At 52.3% G+C, this 11,408-nt stretch overlaps 1 protein-coding gene and 1 pseudogene across 6 annotated transcripts in view; one reads left to right on the top strand and one right to left on the bottom strand.

The window, feature by feature from the left end:
- DHRS3 (dehydrogenase/reductase 3) overlaps positions 1-11,408 on the bottom strand; it is a 44,662-nt gene that overhangs the window by 11,945 nt on the left and 21,309 nt on the right. The window lies entirely within an intron of this gene.
- LOC106734571 (40S ribosomal protein S3a pseudogene) lies at positions 3,190-3,994 on the top strand (annotated as a pseudogene).

Genomic DNA, 11,408 nt, shown 5'->3' with positions numbered 1-11,408 from the left:
AAAGAGTAAAACTGGGAGCTTGTCAAGTACAGGAGAACAGATTCCCTTGAGGACCAGTGATCACTGGAGGTCCTGGGGTGGTGGTCCAGAGGGAATGCCTTTCACCCTGGGAACCCAGGGTTGCTTCTGGCACAAACAGGTTCCAGCAGAAGGGGCTTGCATGCTTCCTGGCCCCAGGTAAATGAGTTATTTCTGGCTCCCGAGTTCTTGGGAAAGGTGAGAAGGGCAGGGGTCTAGAGTTCCCCTTGGTCTGACCAGGAACCCTGTGGTCACAGAACTTGAGAGAACAGCACTGTCTACTTGGCTGCAGAAGGAAGTGGGGGCAGGAGTAAGGGAGAGGAAATGAAGTTTGTGCCCTGCCGTCCTTCACGGGCAGGGAAGGACACCAGGCAGGCCCTGAGACTTGGCCATTTCCATTAGAGGATCCATTGAGGCAACCCCTGGTGGGCTGGGGGAGTGGGACTGCCTCTCCCCAGGCACCATGACAGGTTTGCTTTCTACCTGCCTCACCTCTCTAACCACTGGGCTGAGAACCCCTTGAGGACCCCAATTCTGTCTTGTTCATTTTTGTTTCCGAGTGCCCAGCATAACATACACTGTTTGTTGAGTGAATTAATAAAAGCTCACAGTGGGACAGTGTGGGAGATGGCTAAATCATCTCTCCAGGCTGAGAGACTGTTCATCCTTGACTGAGCTATTTAGGGTCTCGGGACCTGCAATTCTGGAGTGTACTTGGTCCTTGAGTCAGTGAGACCCAGAGTTTCCCTCAAGTGTGAAAACCATCCGGGGTCTGAGTTGAGTGAGGAGTGGGCTCTGACACTAAATGAAAATGAGACTCAGGCGGGTGTGTGCACGCCCCACCATTAGCGGTCTCTGCCTGTCTGCCTGTTCGTATTTCTCTATGTGTTTTTGCGTGTCTGTGAGTGTCTGTGTTTGGACTGTGTGTCTGAGTCTGTAAGTGTGTATCTGTGAGTGTGTCTCTGTGTCTGTGTATCTCTGTGTCTACGTGTGTCTCTGTGTGCTGCTGTCCCTGGGTGGATGTTCAGTGGTGGAGGGGGCTGGGCCGGGCCTGTCATCTCAGGACCACCTGCATCTCCATGGTGATGTGGTGGCCGGGGGCTGGCCCTAGGGGAGTGTGGGAGAGCTGAGGGAAACAGGACCTCTGGGGTAGGACTGCAAGAGGGACTACTCCAGCCATTGTCCCTTCTAGGATCCTCCTCCAGTCCCCTGCCCAGACTCCGCTGGGGAATCTGAGTCACTGACCAGGAAACTGGCAGGTACAGCCCAGCAGGCCTGCCCAGGTGGCTCCTGCCAGAGTCACCTGTGGGTGCCCTCGACAGCTGTCAGGACAAAAGCCCCGCCCAGAGCAGGGTGAGGGTGAGGGCCGGGCAGCAGGAGGCAGGGTTTGCAGGAATCTGGGGAGGGGCATGAGCCCTGGGGACCCAGCACGGCTTTTCATCATCCCCACAGATGGGGTGCGCTGTGAGGCACAGCCACCCAGGTTTCACTCTGACTCTGGGCTTACGGAGTAAGGGCTGGGGCTGCTTGTCATTCCCTGGCCCCCTCCCATCTGTGGCAAATGGCGAGCTTCTGCTTCTCCCCATCCTGTGACTGGCCAGGGGATAGGGGAGCAGAGAGCCCGCTGGCCTCTAGAGGCAAGGTGCTGCCCAGCCAGGGCCTCCTCTCAAAGGCCCGTCCTGCCCTTCTCTCCCCAGGGCTGTCCTCCTGGCAGCCCCAGCCAGCCCGAGCCCCTCGCCGCCACAAGTTGCAGATGGCTATTATCCACTCCCACAGCTGAGGAGGCCACGGTGCCCAGGAGGTAAGGAACTTGCCCAAAGTCACGCTATTAATGGGTACTGGAGGCAGAATTCGAACCCAGAGCCTGCCCCTCTGCAGATATGCTCTGAGTCACCAGGCCCAGTGGGAACTACGCTCCTTACCCAGGCACCCCAGGACCAGCCTTCAGTCCCACCCAACAGCTCCTCTGATGCTTAGTCTTGCTCAGTGTCACAACCCCCTCCAGCCACCTACTGAGTCAGTCACACAGAGCCCCTGAGGGCTGGGGGCTGTGCTCGGTGCTGGGGACCCAATAGAGAACGGATCAGACCCGGTCCCTGCCTCGGGGAACCCACGTGCCAGTCTGGAAGACAGAGAAGGAAGGAGAAAGCAGTAACAGATTATGGCAGGGGGGTAAAGGACGATCCAGGGAACCTCATTTAACTTGGGGGATTTAGGAGGTGGCTGTATTATGCCCATTTTACAGAAAAGAGGAGGCTGAGTTGCCGTATGACAGAGCTGGTTTCTACACCAAGGGTTTACCTGGCCCCACAGGTTGCCAGGCAGGGCACTGCCAACCACTCTCCTGCTAGAAAATGCACCTTCATGGGGTCCTGCAGGGATGCATGCAGGGCTGGCCCCACTGTGTAGTTCCGGCCGTCTACTGGGACTGCCCACAGTGCCGCCCCACCACACGGCCTGTCTGCAGCCCGTAACAGGATGGATGTCACAATGTGGCAAATACTTGGGGACCTAACGTGCTGACAAAAGGGAGCAGAGTCATCCTTATGGGGTTGTCTCAGCTCTAAAAACACCACGGGTTAGTGCAGGAAAGTAGGCTCCACCAGAACAGGGGTGCCTGGGGGTAGCATCATGGCTGACTGCCATTTGCTGCTTCACGTTTGTCTGCATGAGGGAAAAGTCTCTGAAAAACAAGTACGGTGGCTAGCAGGTGGTGTGGAGGTTGGGGCACTGAACTCCCACATGGCTGACTGCAGTTTGAGTCCCGGATCTGGCGGCTTGGTTTTTTCACTTTCCTTTTCTATCTCTCTCTCTCTGGACAAATGATAATAATAACAACAACAACAAAAATAATAGTTCTTAAAAAAATTAAAAAAAAAAAGGCAAATACCATTATATATAATCTTAAAAACAGAAGGCAGGGGGACCAGCAGTTGACATCATGGCTATGTCGCTGAACTCCCATGTAATCAACTGCAGTTCGAGTCCTGGACCTGGTGGCTTAAACTCATGCTGGGCATGTGTGTGTGCGTGCCCAAGATCCCCAGAGGAGAATGGAGGAGAAGGGATTGTGATGTGGCCATTCCCCCGGGGGTGATTTCTCGCTTTCTGTCTCTCTGTCTTTCTGGTGAGTGCACGTGCCCTATCGCAAAAACTTCTAGCCCTTTTGGCTCTCTGAGTAGCACCATGGCGGTTGGCAAGAATAAGCGCCTTACCAAAGGCAGCAAAAAGGGAGCCAAGAGGAAAGTGGTTGATCCATTTTCTAAAAAAGATTGGTATGACGTGAAAGCACCTGCTATGTTCAACATAAGAAATATTGGGAAAACACTCATTACCAGGACTCGAGGAGCCAAAATTGCGTCTGGCGGCCTTAAGGGCTGTGCGTTTGAAGTGAGCCTGGCAGATCTGCAGAAGGACGAAGTCGCATTTAGGATTCAAGCTAATTACTGAGGACGTTCAGGGCAAAAACTGCCTGACTAGCTTCCATGGCCTGGATCTCACCCGTGACAAAATGTGTTCTATGGTCAAAAAACGGCAGACCATGATTGAAGCTCACGTCGGTGTCAAGACTACCGATGGTTGTTTGCCTCGTCTCTTCTGTGTTGGGTTTACTAAAGAACGCAGCAATCAGATACGGAAGACCTCTGATGCTCCACCTCAACGGGTCTGCCAAATGCAGAAGGTGATGGAAATCATGACCCGGGAGGTGCAGACAAGTGACTCGAAAGAAGTGGTCGATAAACTGATTCCAGGCAGCCCTGGAAAAGACATAGAAAAGGCCTGCCAGTCCCTCTACCCTCTCCACGATGTCTTCGTCAGAAAAGCAAAAATGCTGAAGAAGCCCACGTTTGAATTGGGAAAACTCATGGAGCTTCATGGTGAGGGTAGTAGCTCTGGAAAAGCGACTGGGGATGAGACGGGCGCCAAAATTGAACGAGTTGATGGGTATGAACCACCAGTCCAGGAATCTGTTTAAAGTTCAGACTTTTAATAGTGACATAAAAAGTCCTATTTGTGGGGGGGAAAAAGCCAGAAGGCAGGGCCAACAGGTGGCAAGGAGGTTAAGATGGCTGGATCCCACATGGGCGACTGCATGGTTCAAGTCCCAGACCAGGCAACTTGAGAAACACGCCAGGCACATATGTGTGAGTGCTCAAAGTCCTGAGAGGAGGTGGGGGGAGAAGGAGTGGAGGAATGACCACTCTCCATTGAAGTACTTCTTTCTTCTTCTCCCTCTCACTGTCTCTCTGGAGCATATACACCCTCCAGCAAAAAATAAACAAATGAAAAAACAAAACAGGAGGTGGAATAAAAGCTCCCCCACAGCCGGTCTGTCAAGGGAATGTTTCCGCATATGTAAATCAGCACTGCAGCTCTCCCACCCCCCTAGAGCTGCATCCTGGGGCTCCCATCCATTGCGAGGTGGCTATTTGCATCACTTCTTCCCTTGTGGGGAGAAGAGTGAGTGAGGGGACCTGCTGGGAGTCCAGGGAATCTGACTATAGTCCCTCACTACACAGCGTGGGTGGCCCTGTTCGCTGTCATTGCCATTTGGAGTCTATCTGGTTTCTTGGAGGTTTTCCCTGTGACCCTAAGTAATGCTCAGGAAAAAAACGAAAAAACAAAAAAACAAAACCAAAACAGCCTTTTTTTCCCCCTGTGCTTTTTTTTTTTTCTTTTCTGTTTTTAAATACCAAGGCTACTTGTGAACTCCTATTCATCCCACAGAGCCCTCCTTAAATGCTCCTCATTTTCAGAGACTCTCTGGCTGCTGAATCCTCCCTGAAACAACACTGTACCATGGGCCAGGCACTGGGCTGAGGACACGTCTTTTTTCTTTCACTCCTCACAAACCTATAAGGTAGATGAAATTACTTGTTCCAGCTTTTTATGTGAGCCTCAGACAAGCAAAGCAACTTGCCCTGGGTCACGCAGCTCCTAACAGCAGTGCAGTGACTCAGAACTCCCGTTCCTCCCTGCTAACACTACCCTTGTGTACACCTCCACCAGCGCACAGATGCGAGTGCGCTGACCTATGTGTGGACACGCCCACCTCCCCCGTGAGCTTGTGAGGTCCTCTGGGGAATCTTATTCATCACATCCAGCATGGGCCGGGCACACAGTAAACGGTCAGCTCATGTCATCACATGGCGCTGGCCCAGTCGGCCTCCAGAAACTCTGCTGACCAGAGGAGGCTGACAGCCACTCTGTACCAGCTTCGCCTGCATTGCCCAGAGGGCCTCGTGCTGATGCCTGGACCTGGCTGTCATTCCTGGAGCTCAGCTGCAGACCAGCATCCCATCAGTGACATGAGCTGGGTGGTCTCTGGGAGAGTCCCAGGAGGAGCATCTGTTTATAATTGGCAGCCCCGGAAAGTGTCAGGTCCCCAGGCAGATCTTTGGCAGGCTGGCTTATATCCTGGGGGACCCCATTTTGGAGCTGGAGCGTGGATGAGCTGGCTTCTCTGAAGGGAAGAAAATACCCACTAGAGACCCCACCCACAGCAGGCTGAGTGAAGGGTGGGATGGGGAGGTCACCGTGGGAGGGTGTGTGCTCTCCACTCCCAGCACCCCAGCCTGTGGCCAGATGAGAATGAGCACGCAAACCAGCTCCAGTCTGTAACACGTCCACAGTTAGAGCCGAGTGCTATCCGGGAAGGGAGGAGCGTGTGACTGCGCGTGGAGGCATGTGATACTTGAGGCATGAACACATGTACTCTGAAGCTACAGAGACATTGCAGTATAGGTTAAATGTGGACGTCCCTCCTCTTTCACTTCCCGGTTTATTTTCACAAAGACAAACTCCATCTCTTGGGTAGAATGGACTGGAACATGGGCTCAGAAGCCAGAGTGCCTGGGTTCAGTTCTTTGATCTGCTTATAAATGAGATGAACTTGGAAAACCTAGTCATTGTCTAACAATAAGGGTTTTGTTTTGTTTTTAAGGTGCCAGAGGGTGTGTGTGCTTGTGAGAGGAGAAAGACAAAATCTCCTCCATATGGGATAGTCTCGTCACAATTCCTTCTCCATTTCTCCGTCTTGTTGGAATTTTTGGCATGTATGCACAAGTGTCCAGCATATTTTTCAAGTCACTGGGGCTGGCATTTGAACTGAGGTTGACCATGTGGAATCCCGCTCCCGTAACCACAAGCCTGAATGAAGGTTCTGAAAGTACCCACTGCAAGGGTGGTTAGGACTAAGAAAGGGCACATGGTAAATGTTAGCGTTAATAATTATCATCAATATCATTACTGTCACTAACACAGAAACAGCATAGATCTGCCCTTGCTTGCATAAGCTCTCTCTCTCCCCTGTAAAGCTGGGGTCCTGGGGGGGGGGACTCTGTGTCTCTCCACCTGTCCCCAGACACACCTGGAGCAGACCACAGAATCTGGATGACCCTCTTTGGTCCATGTCACCAGCCCGGGAAGGTAGAGACCAAAACTGTCACACGTAGAGTAGGCCATGGGTCATCCCTGGGAAACCTCTCAGTAGGAGAGGTTTCCAAGTTGAGCTCTGGGGAACCCTGGGGATTCTAGTAAGGAGCTCTGTGATAGCTGAGTGCTAGGAGGTCAGGGAGGTGGGCAGACTTCACCCCAGGATGCCTCTCCAGAACAGTGACACTTAAACTTGGCTTCTGTAAGTCATTTCTTTCTTCTTCTTCTTTTTTTTAGTAATTTTTAACTTAATTAAATTTATTATTTAATTTGCTATAGTCATCGGAGAGAGAGAGGAAGAGGGAACGTGAGAAAGCAAGCTGCTAGGTCTGGCACTTGAACCACGGTTGGCCATGTGGGAGTCCAGCGCCTTAACCACCATGCCACCTACTGTAACAGTCATTTCTACAAAGACTCTTGCTAAGATGAAAATAAAGCTTGAAGGCTGCTGCTTGGTCTGCAGCCCTTTCCTCTCTGGCACGGCCTGGTGAGGAGGCTTTTTCCTAGGAATGAATCCCAGTGGGATTCCTCTAACTCTCCCCCATTGCAGATGCCCGTCACCCAGGCATAGTCACAGGCCTGTCAGCCATTCTTCTGAAAGACAATCCTTCATAACCTGTCCACACGACTGAGTTCACCTCTCCTGACATCTCCTTTCCAGACTTTCTATTTCCTTCCACTTTTTTCCCCTAGGACTCTCTTTCCAGACACTACACACTCAGTCCGTAGTCTGTCAGGTGGAAAGGTGGGTCCAGAAATGGCTAAAATTCTGTAGTTCTGCTCCAGGCAAGCCAGTGTCCAACGTGGGCAAGACATAGACCCAGGCAGCCATCACTTCCAGGATTCCAGCCCTGCAGAGTAGAGGGCTCTTCTGCGATCAAGAGGGGCCTATTTCTGGGGCAGTGCTGATAATAAAAATAGCAGCCAGCGTTTATCTGTGGAGCATTGGGTTTGCTAAAGGTGTCTCACTGTTAATCCCAGGAGATCAGAGATGACCAAACCACTGGGTCTCTCTTTTAGGGACTCGGGCTAGATCCTTAGGTGTCCTTCCTGTTCTTAAGCTGCTGGAGTGACAGGCAAGGCTCTCCCACGTGGCCTTCGGAACAGGCTCTCACTGGCTCCGGGCCCTGTTCTGGCCTGCTGAGAATGTTTTGGCTACCGCTGGCTCAGCTGTTAGAGAGGATTGCTACGAAGCGCCTCACATTAGATCAGCCAGCAGTGTTGCCCTCCCACAAGGCCCTGACCGCAACCTGGAACAGGGCAGAGAGTTCCTCTCAGCTGAGGACATCCAGCCTGGAGCTAGCCCCTGGAGAGGCACAGGAATGACCACGATGTTGTCATGTCAGGGCCAGGCCGGGCTCAGCGCGGATGCAGACAGAGGTAGTCTGGCATCTCGTCCCCCGACAGCTCCAGGAGGCAGGCCCATGATCATTTCGTACATGAGAAAGCGAAGGTACAAAGGAGGTATGTGACTTACCCCAAATTACTCAATTGTTAAGAGCTGGAACCCCAATCTACACAGTCTGATTCCCAAGCCTCTTTCCTTGGCCACAGACTTGACATGCAGAAGCCAAATGACCCAGTGAAGCGACCTATCCATTCATTGCCCAGGTTATCACCATGTGCCCAGCATTGGGCAGGGAGATGTCAGCTTCCTAGGGAAGGAGGCCATGCCCTGGTGCAGTGCCTAGACTTGCTGAGCAAGTAGACACTGAACAGGTGAAAGCCATGGTCCTGGCCCCACCACAAGGACACGGTGGCTGAGGTGGGAGCACAGGTGAGGAGAGGAATCTGCTCTCCTGAGCACGGGTTGCAACAAGAGGGTATGGGCTGTGCCAGGAGCATCCTCAGTATCCCAGGGGTCGGGAGAGGCAGTGGCAAGCACTCACCACTCCCACAGCTAGCTTTTCTTGGGCCCTGCTCTGGGCTCTTAGATTAGTCCTCGTGTCCACTTGGGGTGGTATAATGGGCTGATTTGAATCTCCCAAGAAGTTCTGGCCAAGTGTCAACTCCCAGTACCTGTGAACTTGACCTTATTTGGAAAAAGGGTCTTTGCAGATATAATTAGGTTAACGGTCTCGAGGTAAGGTCACCTCGGATTGGGGGTGTGGGATAGTGCTAAATCCAATGCCTAGTTCCTTATGGGAGACAGAGACAGAGAAGAGAGGAAGGCCATGTGAAGACAGGGGCAGAGAACAATGACACGACCTCAAGCCAAGGAAGGCCAGAGCCCCCAGAATCTGGAAGAGGCTGGGAAAGATGAGGCCCTACATTCCTTGCTTTGGATTTCTGGCCTCCAGAACTGTGAGAGGGTACAGTCCCATTGTTTTAAGTCCTCCCAGCTTGTAGTCATTTCATGTGGTAGCCGTAGGAGATGCGGGTGGGTCCTATTACCTCATTTAATGGTTGAAGCCCAGGAAGGCCTGCCTCTCCTCCACCACACTGTGCTGCTATCTCCTGAGGGTTTTAAGACTCCCAATAGTTCTCACCCCCAAAACCTCTTCACCATTACAAATTAATTGTTTTTCCCTCCCTGCACCCAATCCATCAACAGGCCCTGTTGTAATGACCTCTGAAGTCCAGAAGCTGACTGCTGCTCACCAGCTCCACAGCTACCATATGAGCCCAGCCCCCATGGCTCCTTCCTTGGACCACAGCAATGGTCCACAGGTCTTTCTGCTTCTCCATGTGCCCTGGTGCCCCTGTCTCTTCCTCAACCTATTCTCAACACAGCAAAGAAATTTTTCTAGAGTGTAAGTTGGACCTCATCCCTCTGCTCACAACTCTCAGGGATGTCCCTAGAGTAAAATCTAGTGTTTACCTTTCCCAGTCCACTCTCATCTCTGCCCTTGGGGCTCCTCTCCTCCTAGGACTCTTGGGTCTCATAACCACAGGGTCCACTTCAACCTCAGGGCCTTTGCACTAGCTATTCTCTGTTCTTGGCCCCCAAGTAGCCCTCTCCGGGCAGAGTGCCCTCTCTTCTGCTCAAGTGTCTCCACCCGAGAAGCTTGCTTGTCATATGCCCTTCGCCTCACAGACACTAGCTACTTCAACACTATCCCTGCCTTTCTATTTCCCAGGTCTCATCACTCTCAGTGGCTAAGATTCGCATGTCTCCCTGAGGCTGGACGCTCATGTCCTTGCAGACCGAGTACACCCTTCAAGCCCTAAAACCACCACCTGCCAAGAACCAGTGTTCAGCAACTGCTCAAAAACCAACTTTGACAACTGAGCAGTCTCCAGCTCATCCCAGGGTGTGATTCTTGTGAACCTTTCAGTTCTGGAACCACTCAGAAAACTCTCTAGGGAAACAGTTGCAAAGGTTGACTCCAAGGGAGAGCAGCACCACCTCTTACTTCCTGCCAGGAATGTAAGGGCTAAGACTTCTTTTCAAAACATTTTAATAGTCTCCAAGACCTCCCCAAGGACTGGATCCTTCTCTGACTGCCTGAACTACACTTGGCAAAATGTAAAAAGTGGAGAAACTTGGACCAGGGTCCCTGGCTGTGGCCTGTGACCTTTGCTTCAGTTCCTCCAGCCGGACCTCTTAGTGGAAACTGACAGGTGATCCTTGGGGGGGTGGGGGGGCATGTGTGTGGGGAAGTAGCATTTATAGACCACTCTTCAGGCACAGTGCATACCTTCAGTATTCCTATCTTGTGAAATGGGAGTGGACGTCCAACGTACGAATGGATTTTTAACAGGCTGGCTGCACCTCCAGAAGTTTCAAAGCAACACTTAAACCTGGACTCTCAAGCCAAGTTCTTCCCACACCCTTGACCTACCTCACTCACTCATTCATTACTCTCACTCACTCACTCAAGGAGTACTACTATTGAGTGGCAGCTGTCTAGCAGACACTGTCATGAGGCCCTGAGATACAGCAGAGAATAAGTTTATCCCATTCTTTTGGAGTTTGCTTGTGTGTTTCTGTGTCAGTGGAAGACAATAAACACATCAGCTAATGACTACATGAGGGGACTTCAAAGACCTCATGGAAAATGGAATTAAAGTACAAGTTTATTTGGGTATAAAAATGTTTGAAGTCCATGCATAGTTTTTGATAATATGCACTTTCCCATGAATTTGCTGAAGACCTTCACATATAACCTATAGAGGGGGCCAATATTGGTAGAAGGAACACAGAACTTTGTAGGGGGCTGGATGGCATGAGCATGGGCTGAGAGTGGTATGGGGAGATTCTGCAAAGTCCTAGGGAAGTGAAGGAGGGAGCAAAGCAGGCATCCTGGGAGAGCACCCCAAGCAGAGGGAACAGGTGGTGGAAAGGCCCAGGGTGGGAATGGGCTTGGTGTTAGGAGGTCAGCGGGGCAGAACGGAGTAGGGGACATCAGCCTGGTGCCGACTGTGAATTTTATCCCAAGTGCAGGAAGACCTTTGGGGGGGCGGGTTGTGAACAAATGACAGCCTCTGCCTTGGGTTTTGGAGCACAGGTTCTGACTGCTTGGAATGGGGGTGGGAAGGAGCAGTGTGTGCGTATGGGGGGGGGTCCAGTTAGAAGCTGCTGTACACTCTCAGGTGACAGGCGTGATGACTGGAGGAGGCTAGGGCGCTTGGGTGGAGGTGAGAGAAAAGAAGGGATTCAGATGAACCCTGTCAGACGAAGAGGGGGATCCAAGAGGACCTCCAGGGTTTGGCCTGAGAAAACGGAAGACTGGGCTGCTATCCACTGAGCCCTAGCGCCTCCCTGTATGGGGAAGGTGGGCTTTGGCAAGCCCCAGGTCCAGAAAGCAAGGTCTTGACTCCGATTCCCAGGTCCCTCCAGCTGCCAGCGCGCTAGGCGGAAGCAGAGCGGGGGAGGGGCGGCAGTGAGGAAGCAGATCCCGGTGGCAGGCCGGCCCCAGGGTGGTGTCAGGGTGCGGGCCGGGCAGGACAGCTCCGACCTCCTCGCTCGCTCGCTCGCTCGGGTGGCGCACAGTTTCCAATAACACAGTGGC

This window comes from Tupaia chinensis, unplaced genomic scaffold (assembly GCF_000334495.1).
Source record: "Tupaia chinensis unplaced genomic scaffold, TupChi_1.0 Scaffold000146_1, whole genome shotgun sequence".
NCBI classification, from domain to species: Eukaryota; Metazoa; Chordata; class Mammalia; order Scandentia; family Tupaiidae; genus Tupaia; species Tupaia belangeri.
Note: the sequence above shows the minus strand (reverse complement) of the source record. Positions and strands in the feature narration are given on the sequence as shown.